The 15,987-nt window shown below is 43.1% G+C and overlaps 1 protein-coding gene across 1 annotated transcript in view; it reads right to left on the reverse strand.

The window, feature by feature from the left end:
- The window catches only part of LOC140228472 (uncharacterized), a 56,554-nt gene extending 41,491 nt beyond the window's left edge, over positions 1 to 15,063 (reverse strand). Inside the window, exon 1 of the mRNA XM_072308687.1 lies at positions 14,964 to 15,063. The gene's annotated coding sequence lies outside the window, so the exon portion shown is untranslated. The remainder of the gene's footprint in view (positions 1 to 14,963) is intronic.
- Between the last annotated feature and the right edge of the window lie 924 nt (positions 15,064 to 15,987).

Consider the following 15,987-nt stretch of genomic DNA (forward strand, 5'->3'; position numbering starts at 1 on the left):
ACACATAATTGTGTAGGCCTATGAAAATACATGTATTCATTTGAATACAACTTCGTACCCTTAATTGTATTCTTTAAAAGTGATTTGAATATTACGATTTCTCCTTTTAGTACATTTCTTCTAATATTATTATGCATGCATATGAGTATTTATGTACACAAACCTATGTAATTACATATGGTTCCTGATCTGCAGAGGTTGGCAAACAGGCAAACACCAAGGAATGTCTCGCCTGCAAAATTTGTGATAGTGTATAGTGTCTTTCAATGTAGGTTCATTGACCTTTTAATCTTGTCCGACTGTATCAATTTTCGAAATTGACCGGCATCTTCAGGTAATGTACCTGCGGTGTGAGTTTTGTGGTTATAGCTGATTGAGAGCGTTTATCAGGGAAAGTTCATGGACGTTTTGACCTTTGACTTCGCCAGAATTCACCAATATTCAATCTTCACCTGCATCGTAAGCTACGTAACTGTACCGGCGTCCTGATAATTTGGTGGTAATAGCTCAAAGCTCTCGAAAATTATTAGGCGGGAACCAAAATCCTATAAAAAGTTCTTATGAGGTACGTTTATTGACATTTCGACCTTTGACCTTCTCGGAAATCACCAATATTCAAGCTTCACAGGCACTTTTGGTGATGTACCTGTGATATGAATTTGATGGTCATACTTCAAAGGTGTAGAACGTTGAGAATACACAATTCTTTGTGTTTATTGACCGTTTGACATTCGAATTTTTACTATCTGGCTCGACGTCGAGTAACAGGCAAACGTCAAGCGATGTCTTGCCTTTAAAATTTGTGATGAAAGTATTCTAGTGTAGGTTCATTGACCTTTTGACCTTTGACCTTGTCCGACTTCACAAATATTCGAACTTGACAGTCATCTTTACATAGTGTACCTATAATGTGAGTTTGGTTGTCAAAGCTCAAGTTTGTGGGTGGAAAGTTATTAATGTACATCTCAATGTTGTGAGTACAGTGTAAGTTCACTGACACTGTGACCTTTGACCTTGTCGAACTTCAACAATATTTTAACTTGAATGGCCTGTTTACAGGATGTACCTGTGGCATGACTGTGGTGGTCATATCTCAAGCTTTGGAAGGTTATTGAGAGTACAACACAATGTTATGTACAGTGCTTATCAGGTAAAGTTCATTGACCAGTTGACCTTTTAACATGTTGGACTTCGCCCATATTCGAACTTGACCAGCATCTTTACGTGATGTTCCTGTGGTCTGAATTTGGTGGTCACAGTTCAAAACTGTGGATAGTTACTGAGAGTACACCACAATACTGTGAGAACAGTGTTTATTAGGACAAGTTCATTGAACTATTGACCTTTGACCTTGCTGGAATTCACAAATATTCTAGCTTTACTGGCATCTATTAGTGACGTACCTGTTGTATGAATTTGGTGGTCATATAGCTCGAAATGTCGAAAGTAATTGAGAGTACAGGTATACACCACAATATGTAAATATCATATTAGACTTTTGAGCTTGTCGGACTTCGCTCATATTCGAACTTGACCATCATCTTTAGGTTATGCACATGTCGTGTGATTTTGGTGGTCATAGCTTAAATCTTAGAAAAGTGGTGTTCATCAAGGCAAGTTAGTTGATCTCTCGACCTCTGACCTTGTCAGAATTCACCAATACAGTATTCGAGATTGAATGGCATCCCTAGGTGATGTGTAGTTGTGGTATGAGTTTGGCGGTCTGTGGAGCCGGGAAATGTGCAAACACCGGGAATTGTGCAAACGCCGGGAAATGCGCAAACGTCTTGCCGGCAAATGTGCAAACGCCGGGAAATGTGCAAATTTCATCGACGGGAAATGTGCAAACGTGACGCCCGGAAATGTGCAAAAGTTCAGTTTTGCCGGGAAATGTGCAAATGTCGCCGGGAAATGTGCAAACCATTTACTTTAGCAATACTGTGTATAAAGATGATAGATAAACTCCATGTCAAAACTGCGCATGAACCTCCACCATTAATATTTTCTTATAAGATCCTTGACAGATTTTCAACAAAATTAGCAGGTAGCACCATTATGGCAATGGGATCTCAATTTGTTTAGATTAGTCATACCCCCCCCCCCGAAAAATGGGGGGGGGGGGGGCTCAGAGTCCCAGATCTACGGTTTTATCAAAATTCTTCTTATATTCTGTAACCAAATAAGATATAGCTTGATTAGTGATATAAAGACATTGATGACAGTAGTTCAAGTTTAATGGCAAATCCAGGGATGCAGGGCACGAGGCCAAGTGGGGGGGGGGGATTCAACTCCCCTCCCTAGCCCCCTTTCGGGGAGGGGGGAGTTGAAGCTTAAGATTCTTAAATCTCTGGAATTTTAATCTTCTTCTGTCGAACCGAAAAAGATGATTATATAGAACTACGTTAATGCTATGCAGACACTATAGTTACTGAAATTTCAGGTTTGATGATGACGGATCCAGGAGTGCCCTGATAGGGTGGTGTGAGGGGGGAGAGGGGGATTTTCCAAATTTTCCCTATGTTCTTGAAAAATCTTAACAGATTTTCACCTAACTTGATTTTGATTTGTTAAAATGATCCCCTCTTCCGCAGAAGAGGAGGGGGTGGAGGGTTGAAGCCTCAGAGTCCCTAAACTCTGGATTCTATTTTATCTCCTGTAGAACCGAAAAAGATAGAACTAAGTTAGTGCTATGAAGACATTAATGACTGAAAACTCATGTTTTATTATGGCGGGTGCAGGGGTGCCCTGATTGGGGGTGGGTCGGGTGAGGGGGAGGAGGGAGATTTTCCAAATTTTCTCCATCTTATTGAAAAAAAAAAAATCCATGCCGAATTTTCACCGTCCCAACCCCAAAGGTGGGAGGAGGTGGAGCCCCAGCCCCTCGAAAGGGGCCAAGATGAGGGGGTGGGGTCGTTCGGGTGGAATTCAGAATTTCAGGTATTTCTTAAAAATCCTACGCATGACAAAAGGAATACGTATTTGAAGAAATTTTCTGTACTAAGAATAATAGAACACAATTTTATAATAATTTTTTGGAAGGTTGGCCTACTTTGATGAAATTTCACGTCTGCTTATAACCGTCACATATACCCTTATATACCCTCATCTTAGCCCCCGCTTTGGGGAAAGGGAACAAATTGGACTTGTTGCCCCTTCGAACAAAGTGGAATTCTATTACCCTCGAGATGCTACCTCCCACGTTTGGTGAAAATCCGTCAAAGATTTCTCAAACAGATGCAGAAAATGTGGAAAATCCCCCTCCTTCCTCTCACTCCACCCCCCATAAGGACACCAATCGATCCGCCACAATCAAACATGATGTCAGTCATTAATGTCTTCATAGCACTAACTTAGCCCTATCTTTTTTTTTTTTTTGTTCGACAAAAGAATATAAAATTCCAGTTTAGGGTCTCTGAGGCTTACCCCTCCCCCCCCCCTTCAGCAGTGTATGTGTGTGTGTGTGTGTGTGTGGGGGGGGGGCTCATTTTCTCAAATTAAGATCATATCACCACAAAATGCAATCTGCCAAGTTTCGTGAAAATCCGTTGTAGATTTTTCAAGAACATGCTGAAAATGTGGAAAATCCCCCTCCTCCCCCCACCAATCTGGGCACCCCTGGATTCGCTATAATCAAACGTGAAATTTCAGTCATTACTGTCTTTATTAGCACTAACTTAGCTCTGTCTTTTCCGGTTTGACAGAAGGAGAAAAAATCCAGAGTTTAGGGACTCTGAGGCTGCAACCCCCTCCCCCCACAATTCCTTTGGCGTGAGTGGGGGGGGGGGATCATTTTATCAATTAAGATCATACTACCATACACATGCTATCTGCCAAGTTTGATGAAAATCCGTTGTAGATTTCTAAAGAAGATGTTGAAAATGTGGAAAAATCCCCCTCCTCCCCCCCCCCCCTCCCGATCTGGGCACCCCTGGATCCGCCATAATCAAACATGAAATTTCAGTCATTAATGTCTCCATATCACTAACTTACCTCTATCTTTTCTGGTTTGACAGAAGAAGATTTAAAAATTCCAGAGATCAGGGATCTGACGCTTCATCTCCGCCAAGGGGGGGGGGGGGTAGGACCTATTTTAACAAATAAAGATCATATCACCATAAAGGTGCTATCTGCCTAGTTAATCTGTCGTGAGATTTATCGAGAAGATGCTGAAAATGTGGACTATCCCCACCACCCTCTGCGTCACCCCCCCCCCCCCCAAATCGGGGCACCCCTGGATCCGCTATAATCAAAAAAGAAATTTCAGTCATAAATGTCTTCAAAGCACTAACTCTATTTTTTTTTTTCGGCAGAAGAGAGAAAAAAAAACCCCATAGTTCAGGGACTTTGAGGCTTCAACCCCTCCCCCCCCCCCCTTTCAGTGGTGGTGATGGTGGGGGGGGGGGGCTCATTTTAACAAATTACGTCCATATCACTACTAAGATGCTATCTACCAAATCTGGTGAAAATCCATTGTGGGTTTTACACGAAAATGTTGATTTTTTTTTTTTTTTTTTTTTTTTTTTTTTTTTAGACAAGAGGTCGCCATAGACAGGGTGGTGGCTAAGACATGTGGTAAAGGTAGTAATGATTCATCCACAGGTTTGATTGAGAGTTTCTCTTCCATCTATACATAATATAGGTGAAATGAACGGTTTGCACATATCCCGGCGGCTTTTGCACATTTCCCGGCAAAATTGAACACTTGCACATTTCCCGGCGTCACGTTTGCACATTTCCCGTTGATTAAATTCAGAGATTTGCACATTTCCCGGCAAGACGTTTGCACATTCCCCGGCGTTTGCACATTTCCCGGCGAGACGTTTGCACATTTCCCGGTGTTTGCACATTTCCCGGCTCCACACGGTCATAGCTCAAAACTGTGGAAAGGTACCAAGAGTACATCACTGCTGCAGCATGCGTACACTGCTTATAACGGAATCATGCGTGATCAAGACTTCGATCCACTTCGAATACGCATTGGCGAACACGAAAAATTTTCCTTGTAAAGGGTTCGCGTATGCACTCTCGACCACAGTTGTGAAGGATACTCGGACCACGAGTATAATGCTGGTGCTTTTGACGGCTCCCCCTGATGTAAGTGACATGATGTTGTCCCACATTTTTTCAAGGTCACGGTCGATTCCGGGTCACCACAAATAACAGCGACAGATCGCTTCCATTTTGATACATGTATTGCCTGGATTGACGTCATTAACATCTTCCAGCATTTTGGAGCGACATCGGGGTGGTAGAACGACCCTACTACTCCACAAAACGTCACATCCTTTATGTACACTAAAGTCAGCTCTAACCCTTAGCTTGAAGATTCCAAGTAATGGTTTTCAGACCACCCATTTTTGTAATATATTCGCGCATGCTCTGCGGTAATTCGCCGTGGGAGGCGACTCAGCGCATCGGCATTGCAGATCGTTGAACCTGGCTGGTACACGAACTATCAGTCGTTCTTTTAAAGTGTCAATGACCACCTTATCACTCGTGATAATATGCTGTGTTTGGTAGGCTTATGTTGAATAGACCAAGCAGCAGTTTGTGCATCTGTCTTAATAACGTATCGGTAGCTATAAACGTAAGATTTTGACTTATTCACTGAAGATGTCTAGACCATCCTTGTCAAGCTGGGTGTATTTTTTCCACAACATTGAGGCTGCGAGATGCATATCGTATCGGTTCTTTCCTACCAATACACATGCATGATCTGAGACAATATACTGCCCAGGAATACTGCCTCTACACCGTATGGCTGGCATTGCAGGTGTGTGCCAGGGTTTTGCTGCTTTTGTGCGTTAACACATTCGCTGACGTGAGCGTCTGTTTTCCTATATGTATGAGTCCTGCTGCTCAGGCCTCCACTTCTATCGCGCTTTCTCTGCAACTAGCGTTGTAGCCGTTCCAATGTTGTTAACAAATTGGTGATTAATTTGCAAGAGCAGTTTACCATTCAGAAGAGGGCTTTGTGCTCCCTGACATTAGTTGGCTCTGTGAGTTCATTGATTGCTTGCACTCCCCCTTCAGTTGGCTGCAACCATTCTGCGCTAACTTATTTTTCCAAAGTACTGTGCATCATTCGAGAAAAATGTGTTGCACTTTATGCATCTTTCTTCTTCTCTTGTATGATTTGCAAGCTCTATGTCGCGGAGCTGCAGGATCCATGGACAGGGTTTCTGGGTAAGGTCTGATAGGTCCACCCCCATTCTTGTGGGTGGGCCAAGGTCTAAACATTAATACAGAATGTGGTGAGTAGTCTGTTCTGGATGACTACGCGGATAGGACGCTGATATGGGTAGGATCCTATATACCCCACCGCTGTATATTGGCATTGAAGCGGCCAATTCCCGTAAGCAGGCAGATAAGCATTGCCAAGTTTTTCCTGTGGAGATGAGGCTCGAGCCAGCAAGGGTTTCTGCATACCGCCTCAGAGGATGGCGAGAGTGAAGACGTTGGGGTCAAAGAGTTGCCCCTTCCTTGACTCGGATGTGAAGATTTGAAGGATCTTGATGAGTTTAATTTTCTCTGCGTAGAGATGGTGGGGGCAATGCCCGACAGTACAGACAAGTACTTCACTGGTGTAGGACGGAGGCAGCCCGTGATCCTCACGGTGTCAATGAGGGTCACATCCAGCTATTAGCATGGACGTTCAATCTCTGTGAGTTAGCTCAGTCGGTAGCGCGTCTGCCTAACGATCGAAAGGGCCCGGGTTTGATTCCCGAGTCCCACTGAGCATGTTGTGTGTAATCATGCCGTGCCCTCTGGCATGGGGCAAAACACACTGTCCATTGGAAAGGACATAAAATGGAGGCCCCAGGTGTGAGAGAGTCACAACTCATGCACGTAAAAGATCCCACTTCATTTATTCATCACAAAGAGCAGATGTTTGACCGGGTGAAGTGGTCCCGTCTGATATCTAAGTGGACCAATGGAAGACCAGCTATTGCAGCTGAATATGAGCTATCCAGCCATCTTCTCAGATGGGAAATGAAACAAACAACTCTGGACAGGGGCAGCATATACTGCACTGTAGACAAAGGACAGTCAACGTGCACCCGTTCGACGAGTGCTTGTGTTCCCCAGTATCAAGCCATCAAGACTCCGCAGGTTGTTTCTGGGTGAGATTTCCGCACAAAGTGACTCGTGATGCTTGTAGGTGAGCTGGCTCTCTAGAGTTACTCCCAGGTATGTTGGCATTGGATTGTATGGCAACACGATATTTCCAAGATTGATCTTCAGCTGGCGGTTAATGCCAATGTTGGCAAGATGGAAACCCAGAGCAGTGGTTTTTGCAATGCTCAGTTTGATGAGCTTCCGTAGTTTCAGATACTCTGCAACTACAGTGCGTCTGCAGAAAGGACATCTTTTACCTATGACCAGGCATGGTCAGCATAGTCATACTGTACTTTTGAGGAAGGCTGCTGATGTAGATGTTAAAGAGGGTGGGTGCTAGAACAGAGCCTTGCTGAACTCCATTTCGGAGCCTCCGAGTGCGACTGAACTGACCATCATTGCTCTTCAGGATGAGACTGTGGTTTGATGGTAGTGTATATATCATATGAACTGCACCAGGTGACAGTCTGGGATCATTTGCAGGAGTTTGAGGATGAGGACCTGATATCAGCGAGCTGCACAATTTGATGGATAGTGCTGCGATATTTTTGGAACCCCGCCGGCTCGTCTGGAAGCTTGAGTTTGACCATCGGTTCTATGCGGCAATGATGAGACGTGCTGCAACTTGACAAGGATTGCTCACGAGCGATATTGGAGCGTTTTTGTACGAACCTGTGTTCTATCACTCTATCGAAAATATCTGCCAAATTTGGTTGTAAAGAAACAACTATGTTCTTTCAAGACAAAGATGAAAATGTATCATTTGGACCTAATTTGGATCCCTTACAGGGCCTCAGAGGGGCACTCTCGTAGCCGCCATGAATAAACCTGACAGTACAGAGACGATTCCTGCCAAGTATGATGGAAATTTGTCATGGGCTTTTCAAGGAGAAGCTGAATATATTATGTAAGATTACGCAGGACAGACGACACTGCATTCTACTGCGCCAAGGTAAAAAGAATCTCGGGTTGAAAAAAAATGCGCTCAAATATATCTTAACGCAGAATAAAAAGGGAATCAACATTCCGCATGATGGAGGAAGAGGTACCCCAGAATTAAATGGCGAGGATCGTTGAGAAAGGCCACCATGATCCATGGAAGAGCAACGACAGCAAGAATATCAGCGCGCACGCACATGATCGACGACACTCGGCAGTTACACGAACCATTATCCAATGCAACACCTGTCAGCGTTACTACCTGCGCTGGTATGAGTGCCCACATGAGACGTTGCTTGACATAGACCGCAACTCAACGACAAGATAATCATCTTCGGCAACAAAGGACAGCTATATCAATTTAGATAACACAGCTGGATATTCCTAGCTGAAGTGGATGGAAAACGGCAGTTTTCACTCTGTATAGATAGTGACCTCTGGCCCTTTACCTTTTACCTATGGTTTCTCGGCAAACCTTTCTCCATTTTACTGATCCTTCCTACAAAATGTTGTAATGCTCGAAGTTATGTTTGGAAATGACGGTTTTGTGCAAAAGTTGTGAAAAAGCAGCACTTCGTCATTTCATAACTCGTTATCACTTTATTTTCCTGAAGTGCAAAAGACACAAGCGTATTAGAGCAAAAAGAAAAAAAAACTTTTTATAGTCAGCTTAGTCAGCATCCCGGATTGGGACAATGATACACTTGTGCTATAAACATTGTTTTCCAACAGACAAAGCGCTAGAGGGTTAACACACCATGACACGGCGATGGACTGTTATCTTCCGGTGATTTCCGTCAAAGCGGCAAGAAAATTTTGTGCAAGCACAAAGTTGTTTTTTTTTTTCTCGCTAAAAACGAATAGCGCGATCTGATCCTCTTCCGATATGTTGTACGTTTTCTCTAGGCCTCCTATAGAGTCCGTTGCTGCAAGAAATTGAACGGATGGAACGGCTATGTACAGCACATCAAACGCGTACGCAGGGTTCTCTGACGTTCGAAGTACCTCTTATACAACACCCATTTGTTCCTCGTGCGTTGTGTCCTATAAGCATGCGGTTCTTATTCGTTTCTCATGCGTTTCCGCGCGTTCCACTCTCCTGTACACAATCGCCCAAGGTGCGTTTTGTTCGGCCGTTAGACCGAGTATGTACACTCCTATATTTGAACAACGGATGAGCAAAATCCGACATCCGGCAAAGACATAAAAACAAAATAATACCGACAACCATTTTCACTCATTGGTTTCTCCAAAACAGCGACTACGGTCACAGTTACATGCAAATTGCATGTCATACTGTCATACTGTCATACTCTCTAAAATTCCCTTCTACTTAAAAACAAGTTATTACTCAATATCCCTTTGGCACGAATTCAAGCCAAAGTATGATGTCATTCACAACGCAAACTGTGCTAGTTTTAACTATAATGTATGTAGCACTGACTTTGATGTTATGGGGAATTACAGTTGCTTAATTTATCATTTTACTAAAAAGAAATATGAAACAAGAAATGTTGTGAGGCTATGAATTACCCCTTGAGCATTGTACGTCTACGACACCTCCATAATTTGATTTGATTTGATTTGATTTATTGGTTCCTGTATTATCATTATACATCTACATGTAATGTACATATTATATGCAACCGATGCCCCCGTCTCACAAAGAGCATATTAGATTTCAAAGAATTTATGCCGATGTAAATGAAACTCGCAATGCTGTTTACTTCATGAATTATCGTATCAACATCATTTCATTCTTTAGCACGTATTTCACTTCCACAGTCTCATTCCCAATATGCTGGTTGTAGGTCTCGGGAAAACAAAGTGCAGTGTTCGAATTTCTTTACCACTAGGAATCTATGAAGACAGCTTTGTAAATGCCTTGAGATATTAGCCTTTGCGAACAATGTACACATTATTTTGGCCTTATGCCAGGGAAGCTGAGAAATGTTTCCGATTGCTGTTGTCCCTTTAGTTTATGGCTGTTATAGTGTTAGGGAATCCTACGCAATTCTCCAATATTTGCCAAATGAACACAGGACCGTGCTCCTAATACACTGATCTCTCCTAGTTGTAGCTGTCACCAACCATGAGGTTAAGGCTACATGTACTTTATTAGTCCACACAATCACGTCTCCTCGAAGAACATCAAACCAAACGATTCCTTTCACCTGTATATACCATTTAAATACTGGTTATGCAGCGTGGATGTATTATCTTTTGGCATGCTTTGCAAGTCTTGGAGAAGCTTTCGAAGAGCTTCCTGGATGTCTCGAATTTTCTTTGTAAATGCTGATGCGCATAGAATTTTGATAATTTGGTGAACTGCTCCATTCAAGCATCACAGTGGGCTCAAGTCTGGGAAAACACGCCCACTCAGATGGCAAGCATCAATGTGCTGTGCGCAGTGATTTGTATACGCTCCACCTCCCAGGTACGGTATACGTATCACGTAGGTCCTACTGGTTTTGTCATTCTGGCGCCAATTCTGGCGCCAACAATAATGCCATACAATACGCTTCTGCACTTAATGTTTGTTGTGCGGTTGTTTGATTGCGTTTTGTTTATCAATGTTGACACAGCCAATAAATGTCGCATGCTGAACATGAACTCATTTTGGCCTGACGCCAAGTTAGGAAGGATTTCCGATTGCAAGCGTCTTTTTAGCTTGTTAGTTAGTTGTACTGTTGGGGAATCCCAAGCCATTTGTAAGAAGCACTGACACAGTGCTATTAGAAGGGAGGACTGCGATCCCATTACAAAAGAATGCTTTTCAACCTTGAGGCTGTAGCCAGTGCATTACTGGTAATATAGCGTGAATACATTATCCTTTGCATGTTTGTGCAAGTCTAGGAGAAACTGCGGGCAAGCTTTCTGGCTACTTGTTTCGAATAGGCCTAATCTTAGTTATGCTTGTGTGCATAATACATGTAATGTTAGTGAGCTGCTCTATCCAAGACCCCGTTTACAGTGCGGGGCTGGGCCGAGCCGCGGCCGAGCCGCGGCCGAGCCGGGGACGCGTATTTTTTATTTACACCACTTCTCCGCCACTATATTAAAAAAAAAAAAAAAACCCACAGAAACGGCTCGTGCCCTAAGACTGTAATTATGGACTCTACCTAAGACAAATTGTGTTCGCATAGGGTCTACTTCTTAAGCACAATAACCAACGATCTCGGCATCGCCTCGCTGTGGGCTTTGATTCCGTGGCGACGAAGTCGCCGTTCGGGAAAAGGCCTTTGCCGAAGGAAAAAAAAAAATCCTTTGCAGGACAAAACCACCTTAAACTATACTAGTTTTCGACGTTGAGGGGGTTAATATCCTGAATAGCGAAATATAAAGGCAGAGGGTTTGGAAGCCAGACTAAAATTGGCCGCGCATTTGGCCCAGTTTGCGTTTGCACTGAGAAAAGGCCGGGCTCGGCCGCGGCCGAGACCACCTCCAGAGCGAGGCCAAATGCGAGGCCAAGTTTGGCCTCACATTTGGCCTTTTGCGCGTTTACACTGAAATGAAGGTGGGCTCGGCCGCGATCCTCGCACTGTAAACGGGGTCCAACTGACAAGATGGGCTGTAAGTTGGAAAGACACGCTATACGAAGACGGCAGTCATCAATGCGCTAGCATCGGAGTTTTATTTTTTCGTACTTGTATTTTGATCAATCATTCTTGTGCTACCTCATGAGAGTATGATTTGCTTTTGACTACATGTATTTTTTTTCCAACCATTGATTTCTGATTGGCGTTGTCGTTTTAGTTTTCAACCCAGTTCATGAGTAGAATATGGGCCCGCAAATCCAACCCATAAAAATGACTAGCCCCTCTCTGGGGAATGGGACTTCATGCATGCGAAAACGGAAATTATATTTCGCTATTATCTATAAGTCGACTTATGGGTCGTATGGGAAATCAACTTGGCAAGATAAATCGCCATGCCAACGTATATTTCATGGGAAGTCGACTTGGCGAGTGTCGACTTATCAAAGTGAGTTGCGTATCGACATGTCGACATGACAATTTTTATCACGTCGACTTGATATAAAGATGAAGTATCGGACTGTATCCCGTCATGTTGTCAAGGAGAATGGCATCCGTAGATATCAGAACAACAAGGCCGAAATTTAACATGCCCAGTCAATACTTTGTACGCATCACCACCTGTCTATCGACCATGAGTTGGGACACTGAAGAGAAAGCCACGTAAGAGTTTGCAGTGCATGAGACGGAGAGAGGAGAAGGGGGGGGGGGGAGGGAAGGAAAGGGACTAAACAGTGTTTACATGGAGGTGGTGACCTCTAGCCCCTTCCCTGGTGTGTGTGTGTGTGTGTGTGTGTGTGTGTGTTCATAATTATAGTCTACGGGGTCTGCACCTGCACTCTCCTCTGGTATGGTATCATAATTATACAGGACTTGTATAAGGCATGGAACGCGCTAACCGATTGAGCCACATTGTTCAAGTGCTCAGTTCTCTCTCCCACTTGGTCAATCATTTGCTTACGTCCATTTTTAGGGGTCGTTTTTTTTCCGCTCGAAATGATATATGGATTTGATATCCAATGCAATTCAAAGGTATATACATTTGAAAACATCCCCCCCAAAAAAAAAAATAAATAAATAAATAAATAAAATAAATAAATAAATTAAAAATAAAATTATAATGATAATTAAGCTCAGAATGATCAGCTACGTGCCGAACTGTGTATCATGCTTTTGCATAACATTACAGCTGTGTGACCCAAAATAGATAGAGGGTAAGGTTAGTGATATACTGGTAAATGGCCACGCTTGGGTAGAGATCCAGTTCTCATAATTCATAGGAGAGAACGGAGCCACTAAACATTCTTTTGTCAAACGAGGAGAGGGAAAGGTAGGGTACATACTCAAAGCATGTTTGAAACACCTTTATCTCTTTCTTTCCCTATCGAGTTTTCGCCTCTTTACGACGTAATAATGGTGATGACGTCAGCCATTTCGCGCCATTTTGCACGTTATATGGCGCGTAGATTGGGTCAGTTCAGCGCGGGTACGAATAAGCTCCGCCTATTCGCCTCTTTACGGCTTAATTATGCTGATGACGTCAGTCATTTCGCGCCAATCTTTTACGGAATACCGCGGCAAGGAGATTGGGTCAGCTCAGGGTTCACATCTGTAACTATAATGGAATATCCCTGACCGCATCACGAAATCGTGCCAAAGATACTAAAATGAATAAAGAACAAATTAATCAAAAACCAGAACTGCAGTTTGGCAAAAACTAAAACAAAAAACACACACACAAATAACTGAATAGCTGCAGATATTGAGTATTCATGAATTCCTCTACAAACTGCATTTTGGTTGGAAGATGACAGCTTCTCATGGAATTTGAAGGGACTATATATGATTGGGTGCATGTACAGATTTTTTTTTTTCGAGTGAAAAGGACTCGTAGTCTGGCTTTGCGGACCCTTGGACAGAGTTTGAGTTGAAGAACCTCCTTGGAAATGTGACGAATGAAAGGGTATACCTCCCTAGCTTTTCCAGGATACCGAAGATGCAAAATTTAGAATCTTATAACGCGTCTCTATGGGGAATTATTTACCCGTGTCAGCCCCTCACCGCGGGCTACAAATAAGCTCCGCCTTATTTCGCCTTATACGGCTTATGGTGATGACGTCAGCCATTTCGCGCCAATTTTGCACGGTATACTGTATGCCGCGGTATAAGGAGATCATCGCGGGGCCGGGGCACTAATAAGCTCCGCCTATTTCGCCTCTTTACGGCTCTCATACTTGCAAAGAATGTGTTTGTCAGCGTGTTTTAAAATGCGGGTATAGTGTCAATCGTGTAAATTTGTCTTAAAGTACAAATCGGCTTTATAAAAATAAGAATCAGATTTCCGAAAGACACCAATCCACTGCCAATCCAACGAATGCCATTTCACGCAGTAAGGTGTTTCCTTGAATTTTTTGTTTCTTTTTTTTTTAAGAAGGTCGAGTCAATCTTGTGAACAATTACTTCAAGTGCCCAGAGTCCTGGCCATTATTCCACACAGAGTTCAGCTCTCCCCTGAGGTCGATTCACCGCAGGCTCTTCCTGTAAGTGTTTGTATTTACATGACTGGGGCTGCGCGTCTGACAGGGAGCGGATCCGAGGCCGATAAAATCAGTGCATAATAATTATGTTGATTGAATTAGCTGCAAAGTTTGACCGCTCATTTCTTCTTCAGCTTTCTTTCCACATGGTGTATCTAGCCAATCATTCCTCATAAAATTAGAAATATATAATATGGATAAACAGCCTGTTACACAGCGTCATATTACATCGAGGAGCACTTAATTGAGTTGAGTGCATGCAAGATGTCTGTTAATTCCAGGAACTTCCAGAGAAGCCATAGATACCAGCAGAACAGAACTTAGCGATTTGATGAATTTCAGTTTTTGTGTTAATGGGATCCAGTGGGTCCCAAATATGGTAGGCAATCCGCAGTCTATGTCCATCATAACAATCGATATACTATCCGCCATGTCCGTTAGCTGGTGCATGTTTCAGCAGTGCCTACATTAACACTGATAACGAGTCGTGTATAACCGTGCCTCGTTTCACAACAGGGAAAAAACAGGGAGATGGGAAGAGCAGAACAAAAGGCCGAGAAAATTCAACACGAACTTGATCACTGCAACAGGTACCACACAATGCGTATGGCTGGGCTTACTACGTACAGTGTAGTTCGTTATCAATGCAGCCTTGGTCTATGATGTACATGTACGTCATCTTGCCTTGGGACTTGATGTGCAGCGCGGTGACAGGGCTGTGTGTAGTTCCATAAATCCAGCCGCTGTATACCGATCTTCTCGCTACCTGGTTCTGTTTTCTCACCTGGTTCTGTTCTCTCACTTACCACAGTTATAACTCTGGTCAACTTACCTGGTGTAATCTTCACAGATTTTCATCCGCTACTCGTCCCTATCAATAGCCGTATACTTTCTTGATAGGGTGCAAGTCGTTGAAGACTTCTCAGTGATGTGTCTTCCGTAAACTGAGAATTTGATATGCATGCGCACACACTGTTTGACTGCATGTATTTTGCCCGGCCGCCTCACCTCCTTGATAGCTAGCCAATGAACATTCACGAAACAAAGGATCGGATTGCACTTGTTGTTTTGTTCTAGTTCTTTCTTTTTTACGTAATTGTGGCGCGAATCAGCGTGTTGTCAAGGCGGGGAATCCCCAGCCTTTTATTGCGCAACTGTAATCCGAGTCATGCTCTTTGAGACCATAGCTGGTTGTACTCGTTAGGGAAAACAGTGTTCTGTAGAGGAGAGTATGAAACCCAAATAATCTATTTGAATTGAGGGAATGCAAGATCATTAGTAGAGCACATCAGCGAAGTTTGCAGAAATCGGACAGTGTGTTCAAGAGTTACGATTTTCATTTAATGTTTTGGTGTTTAAGATTTCAACACTTTGTGATGTCGTAATAATGTTATGGGCAACGATAGGCCTATAGATAAGATACAGTGATTATGAAGATAATTACCTCCCTTAGTAGGTGAAATTTACGGCAAGCGGAGGTTATGATTCACATCCGCCAGTAGGTGAAACCTACGGCCGGCGGAGGTTATGTTTTCCGTTATAGTTCTGTATGGCCCTATGTTTGTTTGGCGGGTCTGTCTGTCTGTCTGTCCGTTTCTTTCTGTAAGTCGAGATCTGAGAAACAAATTTTCACAAAATTTGCAGGGCGTGTTCATAACAATCAAGGCACACACACACACACACACACACACACAATACATTTTGGAGTCATGAGGTCATATAGGGGTTATAAAGGACATAGGTGAAAGGGATGGTATAGTATCGGTTATATAAGGTGAGAATTCAGCTTTTAACCTTGTGCGACGTTATTATACTTAGAAATGTTACAGTGCATACAATTGTAAGAGAAATTCAAA

Source organism: Diadema setosum, chromosome 5 (assembly GCF_964275005.1).
Source record: "Diadema setosum chromosome 5, eeDiaSeto1, whole genome shotgun sequence".
NCBI classification, from domain to species: Eukaryota; Metazoa; Echinodermata; class Echinoidea; order Diadematoida; family Diadematidae; genus Diadema; species Diadema setosum.